A 16,391-nucleotide genomic window follows, 5' to 3' on the forward strand; every position below is an offset into this window, starting at 1 on the left:
TTATTTCCCCCACTGTAACATGGGATAAATGAATCCTTGTCTGCCTGGGTTTGTTACAAGCAGTGCACATGGCGCTTCTGTGCAGCTGCCTTCACGGCGTTTTCTTGCTGCTCCCATAGTTAAAACTAGGGCTCTTAATTCCTCCTGGAAAGAAGGGATTTCCAGAGCAGTTTAGAGTTATGGGCACTGAAAAGCTATCCTCTGGGTGGATACTTATTGGCTCTCAGGCTCTGCCTGCCTCTGGAACAAGTCAACAGTCTCACATACCTTTGATAGACCAGAGTACAAGACATGGCAGACTTGAACATTGGGCAAACGAACAGTTTAGTGGACTGTCTCAAAAATAAAGAATTAAAAAAAGGGCAGGGGATACAGCTCAGTGTGAAGGCCCTGGGTTCAATCCTCAGTACTGAAAAAGAAACAAACAAACAGAGTCTGTAATGTCTTTTTGACTGAGAACTACCTGTGGTTCACTGGGCATCTACAGTTGTTCTAAACTTTGCATTAAGTTAGTAGACAATTTTGATAAATTACCTTGTACTTTGTGTGTCCATTTTCATCATTTATTATAATTTATCCAATCAATAAATATTCTTGGAGAATCTAGTATGTCTAAGACAGCATGGAGTACTATTCAAATTTAGGATTCAGATCAAATGCTGTCTTTTACAAGGTGGTTTTTTTTTTTTTTTTTTCTTTAATAATTGCCTCAGTTGTAGGCAATATTTCTTTCTTTGGCTTCTATACTTCCTAATTTTCTTATAGTTCTTTTCTCCTTTTTTTTTTTTTTGTGGTACTGGGAACTGATCTCAGGACCTTGTGCTCGTCAGGCAGGCCCTGTGCCCCTGATCTGTATCTTCGGCCCTCTTATAGTTCTTAAATGCTAGCACATATTAATTTATGAGACAGTTTCATTTCTAAAAGTATAAGTTTCATTCGTCTTTGAATGTCTGCACCACCTAGCACATCCTCTTGACTCTATGGATACTCATTGGATATGTAATAGAAGATATATATGATAATACAAATAATAATAAGACAACATGCAGTGTCATAGACGCATATGCGCAGTACGCATTCTAAAGTGCTTTGGGAATAAGAAATGGAACTGATGAGTAGGGAAAGGCACTCAGTGCTCGCAATGGAGATGTGATGGAAGCATTCTAGCAGAAAGAAGCCTTAGATCCTGGCATATAATACATGCAATTAATAGCACTGGAGGATGGGATACTGCAAATGTGAAACTAAGATGATTAGGTTCTTCTGGAAGCAGAGATTAGATACTCCAAATTTTTGAGAAATTGAGGATCAAAATCAGTGAGAGAAAGGGGACCAAGAGATGGGAGGAGACGGAAAGAATGTATGGGCCACCTCCCCAGGAGGGATGTGATTATCATCGTGTACTACAAACCTGGACTCATAAAAATGGAGGTAGAGGAGTAAGAAAAGTTAACTCTTCATGCAACAGTCTGTGAACATCGCTTCACAGACACAAAGTCTGAAGGGGGAAAGGTCGGAAGAAGGAAGTCCTCAGAGTATGAAAGAAAGCTCAACAGGACGGAGTGACCGAGATTGGGGATGAGAGAGAGGCTGGAATAACGCCTGACTTCAAGATCTTCTGTTTGGATAACATCAAAAATAGTGATACCATTAATAAAACTGGAACCTCAGCTTTGGGCAGGAAGGACTGCTTGGAGGGCGTTTTCAGGTTGAGGATGCAGGGCCCATGTGGAGGTGGAGAAGATCGAAGCTCACCAGCTTGTAACTGCACAGGACAGGAGCTCAGGAGAGAGTCGGCGGTTACAGAGAGGAAGCTGATCAAAACAGACTTGCCCATTTCTTGCTTTTGTTATGATTTCTTTTTTATAGGCTCCCTGACAACAGGACCACACTCTACTTATTTTTGTTATCTGCCTTTTCAGGTAAAGTCCTTGGCAGTTTAATAGGCATTTCAATAGGCATTTGGTGACTCATTCTTATCGAAAGTTACCTGGAACCATAGACAGGTCTCCACTGCCTGTGCTACTGAGGTACAAAGAGAGCACCTTAATGTGAAATTCAAAAGACAAGTAAAATTCTTAGGTAGCAGTCTCAATCCTCTCTCTCTTCAGGAATATTTTATTAGTACAACTTGCCAAATTAAAATTTATATTTTCTTTTTATCTCCTGATGAAAGGCTTGAAGCCTATTACAGATAAGATGCTTCAGTTAATTGGTGTTTTGTACTCACTGGTTCTTAGGTCCCTGGAAATTCTAAGAAATCTGTGTTTCTCCAAGTCAGGCAAACAGAAACTCGATACAACAACTAACCCTCGCTGCACTGAGAATGTACGCTACCCTAAGTACCCGCTTCCCTCCTTGATTCTGTGTGCACTAATCCAGCCTTGAGACAGAACTGCTGAGCCAAGGGTAGGAACACTTTTTGCTTCAAGTCTGTAGCTTCTTGATCTGCTTCTCGTCTCCCAGCCTGGGGGAACTCAGTGCATCTTTCCAAGTGCTGAGGGAAAAGTCTGCTCCCCCGGCCCTGGCTGTTCTCAGAGGAACTGGACGGATGCCTGGTTGCTCATGGGAATTGTGCAGCCGCCAGTGCAGCTGCAGTCCTCCTTGCTTGGTGGCCAAGAAAAGTCTTTTCTATGTGCTGGTCTTTTAGCCCATAGACACCGAGGCACCAGGGTGTTGTGGAGGATTTGGAGGCGCTCTGCCCTATAAATATGACCTTCTGAAGTTGTCCCTCCTCGCCCTGCTCCAGTCTGGCCCACGGTACACATGGGAACAACGGACTGCACAGTCAAGTCTTTTCCCTCCTGAGGGAGGGAGGGACCCTCTTCCTGCTGAGGTGCACAGAGAGGAATAAGAGAAAATGGGGTTTCTCTATTTTCCCTCAGTGTCTGGAGGAGGAGAGGTGTAGGAGAGTTCTGAGTCAGGAGAGGAGGACGTCTGCTCCGTCCTGGCTGTGTGATGCATTGCCAGTCTCTTTACCACGCTGAGGCCCCACTTCCTTCCTGTAGAGTGAGGGACTCAAACGGGATGCTCTTTCTTCACCTAATAGTCAATTATGGTTGTTTGTCATGGACAAAAGACAGAACCCACGTGAAATGATTGCTGTCCTGCTCCTGCAGGAGCAGCGGGCAGTGCTCACCTTCCATCTACGTCTATATGGCTTTCAAGTATTTAGGGAGATGAATAAAAAGTAAATTTCATAGGCTAGAAATGATCCTGGTACTCTGATGAAATTCAGGAAACTACACTGTTGAGCTAGGGTTCGTGGATCAGCTAGAACCTGGGTTTTGAAGAGTTAACTGCTAGGCTGAACTTCTTTTTGAACAAGGAAGAGCTCCCAGCCTACAAGGGCTTTCTCCTGTCAGTGGTGGGCCCTGAACCCAGGGAGTGCTCAGCTCTCACTATCTTTCTTTTGAGACAGGGTCTCCCTCCATCATGCAGGCTGGCTTCAAACGTACACCCCGCTTCATCAGTCTCTGGAGTAACCAGGTTACAGGCGTGTGTCACGGTACCAGTGCAAACTGGCGTTTGGTAGAATGTTTTACCCAGCCTTGCTTCGGGCTACTGCGGGGGTGCTGCCAGTTCCCACTGTGAGGGAGAAGGGGCTCTGTGGAGACGCCTGGCAGGGGTTGGCATTTATACAATCATGTTCCATTTGGACCGAATCCCATAACATCTCCAGACAGTTTAATTCTGTGGTGGAACCCACTCAAATAATTAAGCCAAGTAAAGCGCCGACAGCCCTGCCCTTGTGGTGTAACACATCTGTGATTCTGTGAGCTGAGCGAGGAGTTGAGTTGGGGTGAGTGTCACAGCAAAAGCATGCTTTGTAACAAATAACAATTTAGCAGGCATCCGAAGAGGCTCCAAAGTGGGTCGCGGTCTGTCAGGGTGGAGCGGGTAGTGGCACGTGTTTGGCAGGGGCAGTGTCTTGTCTGTGTGGTTACAGGCATCCCATGAAATGAAACCGTGCCAAGGGTGGGTCATCCATGATGCTCTCCCATAATCACCTCTCCTAACCAGTTCCCAGATGACCGATAAGCACACTATTCAGAGAAAGAAAGATAAGTCTTCAGAACAACTGAAATTGAGTATCTTGTTTTTATGTATGCGGTAACCTGAAAAGAGACCGAGGACTGTTTGCTTATTAGGTGTAGCAGAAGTTTGTGTTTTTGAAAGGCTTTCGTCCCTCCTGCTTTTTCTTCTTGGGTATGGCTTCCACAAATAAAAATAAAAAGATTCTTAGGTAGTAACTGGTTTTCTGATGTTAGACCCTGGGATCTCTGTTGGAAAAGGATTCTCTTTTACTTTATCCTGAATGGGATGGCTATTTGTGGCCACAAGCAGGACTGGGATGGTGTGAAAGTCTGTTTCCTCTCCAGTGCTGCGCAGGCCTGGGGAAGCACTTGTACCTTGAGCACGAAGAGTTCGGCAGAGAGAGGGCCGTTGAACGTCAGGGTCAGCCTACTGCACAGCGAAGGGAGATTGTGCCTTGGTGTCAAAGATTTTTGAACTTCCAGGGTCAGCTGCCTAAATGCTTGGAGATTAGGATGTGATTTTAAAGAGCAGTAAAATTGTTATATGAGTTCCATGCTTTCACTTCAGAAAGTGCCAAGAAAAGTTGCTGTTATCATGCTTTGGTTTGTGATTAATATAAATGCACCCGTAGTTTTCTTCTCTGAAAAGTCAATTTAGGGGCTGGAGATGTAGCTCAGTGGTGGTTTGCCTAGCACCATGTACAAGGCTGGGTTGGATCCCCAAAACTGCCCCCCCCATCAATTTACCTTTGAATTTTACTTTTCTCTTTTTTTTGAGCCAGGGTCTGATTAAGTAGCCCAGGCTGGCATCAAATTTGTGGCCATCCTTCTGCTTCAGCCTCCTGAGTGTTGGGATTACAGACATATGCCCCACTCCTAGCTCTATTTTTCTTACTTTTGACACGCGCAATTGATGTAGCTTTGAATCTGAAACTTCTGAAACTTGACCTATTTTACGTTTTATAGAAGAGACGTGAAAACCAATATAAATACTGATTTTTCTTTAACTCTTTCAAATCTTCCTTTTCATCTGGGTGATCTTGGCCTTTATTCTTTCTGCTTCTGTTTTCACTCATTTTTCCCTCTGGACCCCTAGGTTCTCCTGTGGAGACTTTGTCTCCCTTGTCTGTTGAGTAAGGCCATGCTCTGCTCACCGAGGTCTGCTTCCACTGTTCTGATCAGCAGCCCACAAAACAAACCCGTGTCTCTCTCCAGTTCCTTCCTTCTGCATCAGACTTCACTCTCTCCTGCACAGCAGCTGCCAGGTGTCCAGCCATTTCTGCCACAGTCCTCTCTCACCCAGTTCTCACTCTCAAGTGCCCTCCTCAGAGCCTATGCTGGTTCCTATCTGATTAATAAGAGAGCCCTGGTATTTCTGCCCCTTACTCCCTGATGGCTCACCTGCCCATTCTTAGCTGTCTGTGTCTTTATACTTGGTTTCTTGTCTGAAGTTTTTCAATCTTGATCACTATAAAATATCTTGGACCAAAAATTTCTTTGCTTGCTAGTGTGTTTTTAATGCACTCAGCTTTGAATTCTTTCACCATATTTTTCTCTTTTTATTTTCTGAACAGTATCTCAAAATGTAGTACAGGCTGATCTCAAACTTGTGGTCCTCCTGCCTCAGCCCCCTGAGCTGCTGAGATTATAGGTGTGTGCCACCACAGCGATTTTCCTCATCCTTAGCCTCAGCTTTAATTTACTCATAGGTAACTTTTAGGACCAAGCTCCCAGCCTTCATCTCTTTTCTTTATGATGCTGCTAGGACCTTTCCTATAAAGCCTTCCTGTGTCAGCCACACCCTCCCCTAGAATTACTTCCAAACTCACTTAAACCATGTCTCTTCTGCTCATGGACACAGGCCTTCCTTGTTTACTACCTATCTGCTTAAACACTGTTGGACTTACGACCTGCTGCGTGGACTCAGAACTTGTCTTTTTTTCTTTTGTACAGCTCTGTACGTCTCGTTTATAGCACCTCGATATCTGCTTCGGTGCTCTGCACCTTGTGTGTGCTATAACTTTGGCTGACTGTGTTTTGCAGGGCAGTACCGTAGCTTTGCGTGGTGTTAGACATTACAGTACTGCACATAGAGTTATGCAAGTGGGAGTTTCCTTTGACAGTCACTTTGTTCTGAACATTGTAATGTACAGACTATGTACAGTTCCTGATTTAGTGACCAATCCATTAAATGATCTAGCCACAGGGATGAAACTGTTGTTAACTGAGCAAAGTCTGGACACTGCATTCTTTTCTTTGCCAAGCCTACTATCGTACTCAGAAATATTTGCCAAATAAATGAGTGAGTGAATCATTGGACTTCTGAGTTTGAGTTGTACACCTCTTGGGTCCAATGATATAAAAACAATTCATTTACTTATTTTTAAATGTATTGTGGTACCAGGAACTGAACCCAGGTCCTTTGCAGAAGCTACTTCTCCATCTTTTCTTTCTCTTCTTTATTTTGAGACAGGGTTGAACTAAGTCACTCAGTTGCCCAGACTGGACTCAGACTTTAATCTTCCTGCCTTTGCTTCCAGCATGGTAGAATTACAAGCATGTGTTACCACCCGTGGCTAATTTATTTTTAAATTAAAAACAACTTTTTTTGGCCAAGTATGGTGGTGCATGTCTGTAATCCCAACATCCAGGGGCTGACACAGAAAGATCACCCCAAGTTTGAGGCCAGCTTACACAGTGAGTTCAAAGCCAGACCTGAAATAGAGGGCCAAGCCCTCTCTCAAAAACAAACAAACAAACAAACAAACAAACAAAAAAAAACCACCAGCAACAAACAAACTCCCTTTTTCTTCTGTTCGAAAATATATACAGTAGTGCATACCTTAATGGCAGGGATATGCTCTGAGAAATTCATCAGGTAATTTCATCTCTGCATTAACATCGTGGAATGTGTTTACACAAACTAAAATGGTCTAATCTGATGGAACCATCATACCATGTGATTCTCCAGAGGCTAAAATGTTATTATCTAGCATGTGTTGGGCATATTTTTTCACCTACAAAATATACATACAGAATATACAATATATCTGGTAAGTATTGTACAACTGTATACATTTATGATTTGTGTATATACATAAATATATACTTCCACAAGTTAAAAAATGCAGTTCCATCACTAAAAATACCTATTTGGTATATGTATTTTTTTCAGATTCTATTTTTCTGAGAATCATGTTTAGAGATCTAAAAAAAGTTGGACATAATGTTTTACAAATTCTATCATTTAGTTTATTTAAAACCATAGTGTGAACTAAGTGCCTACTTTATAATGAACACCAAAAGTGATTTAAAAGTCCATCTAGTTTTTGTTAATTTTTTCTTTCTACATACCTGCTTTTTTGGTTCCATTTTTTCTTTTTAACCTCTATGGTATCTGGCTTGAAGTATTACAATCTAAAATGTAATTTCTAATTTTAAAAAAGAGGCAATCTAAATTATACAAAATATATTAGCACTTTATAATATGAACTTCTTAACTTTGTTTTATTATTTTGATTTCCTTTTAGAGTGATTTTTAAATCTAAAATTTACTGTGGAAATCCCGCCTGCGCGTTGTGGTGTGAATACTGAAGCGTAGGTTGTCCTAGGGGAGCATAGGTGTGACACGCGCTCAGGTGGACGTTCTGAGGAGATGGGGATGCAGCGCTGGCCCCTGGCCTGTGCGGGACTGTCTCCCATTCTCTCTGCGCTGGGGGTGCCAAGGGTGAGCGAGGACATTAGTTTCCTTCACACTTAGTTTTTGTTTACAAGAGGCTCTCAGGTTTTAATCAGAAAAGTGACAAAATCCCTAAACTGAAGGCACAAAGATGACAGAAGCAGGCAGTGATGTAACCAAGAAGCCACTGGTTTACCCTGGAAATGGCACGAAAGAAAACACGCAGAAGACATAAAAGTGACCAAGTCCTTCAGTGGTAACTCGGCCCCTGAGCGCTCGCCTTTCCCTAGTGCAGCTGGGGGACCGCGAGCTCCTCTGCGCCGGGACCAGGAAGTTGTAAATAAACCTCAGTAAACTGGCTTTGGCTTTACAAATATTTACACTTCCACTTCTCCCTATTGCCATGGAAATAAAAAAACAAGGGAGGAAACACAGGAATGTTCATTTCAGTTTGAGGTTCATGATGTATGATAGATAAGGAATTAGAACTGAAGGGCCTTCTTTTTATCTCTCTGTATATGCTTTTTTGTTTATTTTTAATTTTATTTTTATTAGTACACGTTTAAAGGGCCTTTGAAAAATATGCAGGGTTTTTATTTTCTTGGTTCTCTGAAACAGCACAGCTATACTTAACTCTGTGTTCGCTCCCCTCGCTGACCGCAGACAAGATCACTGATTTGGGAGAACGGCAGTTTATTTAACTCATAGTTTAGGAGGTCTCAGTCCATGGCGGCTGCGCCCTCCTGCTTTGGACTTGTGGTGAGAAAGACAAAAGGAAACAGAAAGGGACGAGGTTCTCATGGCCCCAGCAGTGCCGTCCCAATGATCTGCTTTCGTCCATAGAGGCTCTGCCTCCTGAAGGTCCCTAGCAGGAGGGCCACAGGTTAGTAATCGAGCCTTCAGGGACACGTGGGCCTTGGGGACACAGTCAAGCGCCAAACTGTACGTAGTACAAGGTATGAATTTACAGAAAATTTATACACAAAATTTATCCAAATTCATTTTACAAGTTTTGCTGATTTCTGAGTCCAAAGATAAGAATATAGAAGAATAAACAATAATACTATTATTAAAGTATTATTAAAATACTACTGCTATTACTGTGGTGATTTAACTGTATTTGCAGAAATAAATAATATTTAAGATAACGAAAAAGACAACTAATGTTGCAGAAATGAACAGGTTTATTTCTTTTGTTTTAGTTTTTTTTTTTCTTTTTGAGACAGGGTCTTGCTATGTAGTTCAAGCTGGCCCAGAATTCCTTATGTAGCTCAAACTGGAGGCCATTCTCCTGCCTCAGCCTCCTGAGTGCTGGGGGTGTAGACATACACCACCACGCCTGGCTAGAAATGAATAGTTTATCCTTATACTAAACAGTAATTTGAAACCAAAATTTATAACTTACAAAAGTCCCACACAAGCCAGTCAGTGTTCCTGCAGGAGTTTTGAGTTACTGCATATGGCGTGTTTTCTCAGTCCAATGGTCAATATCATGCTTAAGCCAGAGATTCTTCATTATCCCAAAGGTTCTGCAAAGGAATGTTCAGCAAAGTGTATCTGTCACTATTCGTGCTCTAGTAATGTCACTGCAGCTATGGGTAGAAAAGTACATTTTTGTGACACTAAATTTTATTTGCTTAGAGTTTGTCTTGTAAATGTGTGATGTCCAGAGAAAATCGCAATCTGAAAAGACAGCAAAGCTTCAGCTGGTCAGTTTCATTTCTCCCTCCCCTTAGATCTGTCTTGGCTTATGCAACACCAATGAAATGGAGAGCATTCTAGAAGACATTCATTCTCCAGCGACTTTCCGAGTTGGAGAAGGTCCTTGGAAACCAAGCCACGTCTGTGTTCTCCTTCTCCCTCCCCTCCAGCCCTGCTTGGTAAAATTTGTAAATTAAATTGTTCCATGGACCTTGAACACTTTGTCTGTAGCCTTTGAAGAAAGGCAGAGGTACAAAATGATATTTTTGATGTATTGTATTACAAAAGAAAAAGTGCCGCTGGTCAGTGTTCTGGATAATATTTCTCAGGTTCCTAATTTGGGAATGCACAGATAATCAGAAAAAAAAAAAAAGCTAGAAGGAAGACTTTTGGTGATAAAAGCCAAACTCTTCAACTAAATGTAACTAGAAGAGCTTTAAGATATCTTTAAGATAGAGCTTTAAGTTTGGAGTTCTACTTCAAACTCACTCAGAATATTATCAACTTTTCTTAATGTAAATGACACAGATGTTCAGTGCAAACATTTATAAAAAATAATAACTACAAATATTTCAATGTACTTTGTCCAGGTTAAAATACAAAATATTACTCTAATCAGTGTACTGTTCAGTTTTGTGTGTCTTTCCACTTGATTTAAATGGGAATCGTGTTTTATATTATCTTGTGACTTACTTCATTGCATCAGTATCTTTTTTTTAATTTTAAAATTAAAAGGAGGAAAATATTAACAGACAGACAACATTTTACAAAATAGCAAAGAAACAGTTAAGACATTATGGAGTTACAAACAAAGTGGTAGGGAATTAACAATGCTTGTTGTGTTACATATTGATATCTTCAAAGTGGCTTCTCATGAAAACGGATATAGACATGCAATGCTTATCAACCAAGGACTCATTGACAGTCAGTATCGTGTTTTTATAGTCGACCCATGTTGACACACCCAGAAGTGTGTCTGTATCTTATTTGTTTTCATGTCTATATGACATATTATTGTGAAAGTATGCAATGATTTATCCATTTTCTTGTGATTGCACATTACCTCCAATTTTACACAGTGTAAACATCTCAGCCGTGAATAGTCCTATGTGCCCTGGTGGAGAATATCTAGAAGTAGAATTACTGGCCAGGAATAATGCATTTACTACATAATTTCCACATCGCTCCCCAAAGTGGTTGTGTCAATACACATGCATGCCTGGAATACGTAAATTCTGCTTATATCCACACTAACACTTGCCATCAGTGAATTTAAATTCTTTTGTTTCTCTGGTCATTGTGGAAGAGTTTCTTGTGATTTTAATTTACATTTCCCTAACTAACAAAACTGAACACATTTTATATGATTTTTGGTTCATTCTTTACAGTATTGCTCTTCTTTAAATTCTTCACTTATTTTTTCTATTTGATTCTTTATATTCTTTTTAAAATCTATAGAATGTTTTCATGTGTTTTGGATACTAACCTTTTGGCAATTTTATTATGCAAGTGTGATTTCTCAGTTAGACTTGTATTTTCACATCTTGTGCCTTTAGATTTGCTTTTATTATGGAAGGCCTATAAGCAACAAAATAAATAAATGATCACATATGTATATGCTCGTGTAGCATTGCCCAGCTAAAATGCTTCCAGAACCCCAGTAGGGGCTACTGGGATCCATCTTCAATTGATGCCCTGGGCCTCCCTTACCCCTGTATTATCCTCTTCCTCTTTGAAACTCTGAATAAAGCCACATTGTATGTATAATTTTCATCAGGTATTTTTCACCCAATATTATGTCTGAGAGGTGATCTATGTAGAAATACTGTAGTAGTTGCCATGGCTGTGTAGTGTTCCACTGCGCGGATGTTTTGTAATTTCCCATTCCACAGCCAAAGCACGTGAATTGTCCCACACTTTAGATTGTTTACATTTCTACTATATACATTACTGTCCTTGTCCTTTCTTTGGCAGCAGCCCTTCTTTTCTTGAGTATACACCTAGGAACAGAATTCTTGGGCACAGGGGTGAGGTGCACACGTGGGCTTTAGCAGACATAGCCAGATTGGCTTTTTTCAGCCGGCCGCGAAGATGGCAAACATTCAGACAGAGCGTGCCTACCAGAAGCAGCTGACTATCTTTCAAAACAAGAAGAGGGTCCTGCTGGGAGAAACTGGCAAGCAGAAGCTCCCTCGGCACTGCAGGAACATCTGTCTGGGCTTCAAGACCCCCAAAGAGGCCACTGAGGGCACCTACATTGACAAGAAATGCCCCTTCACTGGTAACGCCTCCATCCAGAGGGCGGATCCTGTCCGGCGTGGTGACCAAGATGAAGATGCGGAGGACCGTTGTTGTCCACAGAGACATCCGCGGAGACTATCTCCACTACATCCACAAGTACAATAGCCCTGAGAAGCGCCACAAGAACTTGTCCGTGCACCTGCCCCTGCTTCAGGAACATCCAGATCGGCGACATCCTCAGGGTGGGCGAGTGCAGGCCCCTGAGCAAGACTGTGAGCTTCAACAAGCTTAAGGTCACCAAGGCCGCTGCACCAAGAAGCAGTTCCAGAACTTCTGACATCGCCCAGCCGCCCCCTAAAGGAAATAACGTTATTCTGACTAAAAAAAAAAAAGAAAAATAAAAAATAAAAAAATATATATATATACGGCCAGATTGCTTGCCGAGGTTGGTTTCATGCACCAGCAACGCCTGAAGCCCAAATGCTCAATGTCTTATCAATTTATGGTGCAGTAGGTTGTTCAGCCTTTGAGCTTTATATGGCTATATTATGTTGTATTAGCCCATATGGAAATCATCTTTTAGTAGGTGATTTTATACAGTTTAACCTAATAGTCTCATTTTCTCTTGGCTTTGCATTTTCTGATGATTAATAATGTTGAGCAAATTTTCATAGGTCATTCATAAATTTCTTTAGAAAGTGCTGTTTTCTTTTGCTCATTTCCTTAGATTGCCGGACTCTCTGATATGGATTTGTATTTATTCATATATTATGATTTAATGCATTGTGGGACATATGCAGGGAAACTTGCCTTCCTCTGGTTTGTAACTTGCCTTTTCTTTCTGTTTGTATTGGCTTTTATAAACTGAAGTTCTAGGGGCTGGGGATTTAGCTCAGTGGCACAGCGCCTGCCCGGCAAGCGCGAGGTTGTGAGTTCAATTCCTGGTACCAGAAAAAAAATATATAAACAGAAGTTCTAAATTTTAGTGAAATCCAACTTATAAAACTTTTTGTAATAATGTTTATCATTGCACAAAGGTTTTGTATTTGAGAAATCTTTGCCTATTCAAAGATTATGTTTTCATCTACAGGTTTGACCAATTTGGCTGTCATGTTCGGGCCTATAGTCAATTCTGGATTTTTTATATGTACTGTGAAGAGGCCTGAGTTTATCTTTTAGTATAACATCCAAATGGCAATGTACAATTTGTTGAAAAGACAATCCTTTCATACTGAACTATAGCGATACCTTTATCATATAAATCAGGTGATTGTTAATGTGTGAGTCTCCCTTGGGCTTTCCGTTCTGTTCTGTTAACCTCTTGGTATCCTTTCTGTGTGCTTTTTGATGAGTGATAGTTCTAAATTTAAATATAGAGAAATATATCCATTTTTTTGAAGTTTATATATTTTGTCATCTTTCCTAATGCCAGGTAGTAAAGACATATTTCTATATTATCTCCCAAAAGTTTTATACTTTTTTCTTTCAAAAGTTTAAAGATTTTAAGAATTTATTAAGTCAACTTGTGACCAAGTTTGGGGACTAGTTTGAGGTACAGATCCAATTTTATTTTATTCCATATATATTCGCTTATCCCTAAATCACATATGGAGTAGTATTTTTTTCTTCTGTGAACATCTGTGCCAGCTCTGGAACAAATTAAATTCCCACATGCTAATGAGCTTGTTTCTGGACTCTCAGTTTTTCTATCTGCTTGCCTATTCTTGTGTCAAGATCACAATATTCTAATCTTCATAGCTTCAAGTCTTCTGGCATTGTATTGACCAGGAATGTCTTGGCAATTTTTGACCACTTATAATTCCTTATGAGTTTTAGAACAAATTTGTCAATTCCACAAATGTCCTTGTAGGATTTTGGCTGGGTTTACATTAGATCTGTAGATCTGTTTAGTGAGAACCAGCATCTTCATAGACATTAAATTTTTCTGTAGATGTACGTTGCATCTCAGCAGATAATTAAGATTTTCTTTAGTATCTTTTATAATTTTTTCCAAAAGTAATATAAAATTTATTTGTTAGATTTACATATAGAAACATTTTTCATTATAAATGATTTATTCTTCACTATCTTTACCATGAACTCTGGTGTATATGTAAAAAAAGACCAGAGCACATAGGTATACAATTTAACAAATGATTATAAAGGGAGCACCCATGTTAACAGTACCCAGATCAAGCAATGGACTATTTCAGCTTTACAGCAGATGTTCTTGCACACAACCTTCTAGCCTCCCTCAGAAGTGACCACTGTCCTAAGCTTTGTATTGATTAGATCCTAATTTTCTTAGTTTTAACACTTAGGTATTCTATGTTAAATAATGTAGTTCAGTTTTCCTATTAAATACTCCTAAATATTATTTTATTTTGTTTTATTTTTTGTCTTTTTGAGACAGGGTCTTGCTATGCAGCTCAAACTGGCCTTGAGCTCACTTTGTAGCCCAGGCTGGCCTTGAACTTGCAATGATTTTCTTACCTCAGCTTCCTGAGTGCTGGGAATATATTTGATTTTTGTGAGTGAAATCTACTGTGTGCAGTCTCCTGTCATGTTTCTTTTTCTCAAGATGATGTTCATGTAATTCATCAATGTTGCAATGTTATCTTTTTTTCTAAAAAAATAAATGTTCTGACATTTTGTTTCTGAAGCTCAGAAATTTAATTGACTTTGGCTGTTGGTTGTATACAACTTTCCCGCATGCTCCTCTTCCAGTGTGAATTCGTATGCAGATTCTCCAGATATTCTGTGCAGACAACGTTATCATCGGGAAACTATGAAAGTCTAGTTTTTCTATTCTCATTATGCCTTTGATATGCATTTGGTGGTTTTATTATTCATTTCTACTTTCTGCATTGGTTAGGACCTCTAGGACCTTGGTGAATAGATTTAGAAAAGTGTTTTGTTCATTCTTTTTTGATTTAACAGAGCCAAAGACAAGAATCACATGATCATCTCAACTGATGCAGAAGAAGCTTTCGATAAAATCCAACACTCATTCCTGGTAAAAAAACATACAGAAAAGGGAAATAGATGGAGTTCACCTCAATCTGGTAAGAGCCATCTATGCCAAAGCAACAGCCAACATCATACTAAATGGACAAAAACTGAAAGCTTTCACTTTAAAATCACATTCTTAAAAGGATCACTATTGATCATGATGCTTATTGCTCTTTTAATAGATAACATGAAATGAATTAAGGGCTTTCCTTTCTCCTGTTTTGGTTTACTTTTTAAAATCATGTTTAAGCTGAAAGAATTCATCACCAGTAGATTTACACTGTAAGAAATGAGCGTGAAGTCCCTTCAGGAAGAAAGAAAATGATACGAGATATAAACATGGATCCCTCCCAAGGAATGCATATTTAGAAAATTTAAACATCTCTGCAAGTGAGCATTAAACTGCTGCAGGCTAAAGTTCTAGTACCCTGTGGGGAAGAGGGGCCCTAAGTGCACATCCCTGGAAGATCCCTGAGCCATGCGGTGCTGCGTAGTACTGAGACTTCTCTTCTGGGCTCACTATGTACTTGTGCATTTTTGCATATCTTCTCTCATGCATTTCATAAACAGCTTTATTTTTCTTTTATTCAGCCCTTGCTCATTTTATATTAGATTCATTTAATTTTATCAAATGAATACATGTACATAATTTTAAGACATAGAGTATTACAAAATAGTGTTCATCTAGCTTTCCTTATCTTTATTTTTATTCTACTAAGTCAAATAGTTTCAAACCTTTAGGTTATAACAATATTTATGTTCTTATTTCTAATACCATGTTTATACTGCTATTTTCCCATTTATTTAATTTTCTACTTAGTTCTTGCTTTACAAAACTGATGATCTCACTCTTTCACACTATGCTCTTCCTCCCACATACTCCTGTTTCACTGTGGCTTGAAGTTTTTGCCTTGCTTTTTTTTTTTTTTTTTATCTTTTTGAGACAGGGTTTCACTATGCAGTTCAGGCTGGCCTCAAACTCACACTGATACTCCTGCCTCAACCTACCAAGTGCTGGGATTACAGGCATGTGCCACCATATCTGGCCATGAAGTTTTTTCTTAAATCAACATTCAGGATGCAAACTGCATGGCTGAAAATTTTGTTCTTGGCTGAGCTGTCTAGAGCACTATTTTTTCTTTCTTCTACAATCTTATGTTCCTTTCTTGGGTGAGTGTTTCGTGTGTCAGTCATGAGTTGAGCCCCAGGCTTTTGAACATACCTACAGCATTTATTCCAATAAGGAGATACACACTGTGTTTTGGGAGACATCTTTCCTGCCCCTGCTGTCATGGTGGTAATTTTCATCAGTTCTAGGAAAAGACCTGCCCTTTGGGCACAGTGTCTGAGTGACTGAACTAAGTATTTTTTAGAGACTGGATTTTGTGGTTTTTCGGTCTCTTTATAATTTTGTTATGATCTCTGGGATTCTCTCAACTTTATCTGCAAAATCTTTCTCTTGTCTTTGCCTTGTTTTGCTTTTCCCATACATTTTAAATTTCCAGAGTTATGTTCTATGAATGTTTTGTCTTTCTTCTTTCCTTCCTTTTTACTTTTTTCCTTGGGTGTGTGTTCACGCCCGCGTGTGTTCATATGCCTGTGTGTGTGTGCGTGTGTGTGTGTGAATCACTTTGTACTGGACTATGGAGAGGTTAAGGTCTTCTTGTGCAAACAAAGATGTGACCTAGAAAGTCTATTACCTATTTTAAGGACTTAACTAA

General features: G+C 39.9%; 1 pseudogene; it reads left to right on the forward strand.

The window, feature by feature from the left end:
* The first annotated feature begins 11,508 nt into the window (after positions 1–11,508).
* On the forward strand, positions 11,509–11,995 carry LOC102012573 (annotated as a pseudogene).
* The last annotated feature ends 4,396 nt before the right edge of the window (positions 11,996–16,391 follow it).

The sequence above is a fragment of the Chinchilla lanigera genome, unplaced genomic scaffold (genome assembly GCF_000276665.1).
Source record: "Chinchilla lanigera isolate Chin_1 unplaced genomic scaffold, ChiLan1.0 scaffold00125, whole genome shotgun sequence".
Lineage (NCBI taxonomy): Eukaryota > Metazoa > Chordata > Mammalia > Rodentia > Chinchillidae > Chinchilla > Chinchilla lanigera.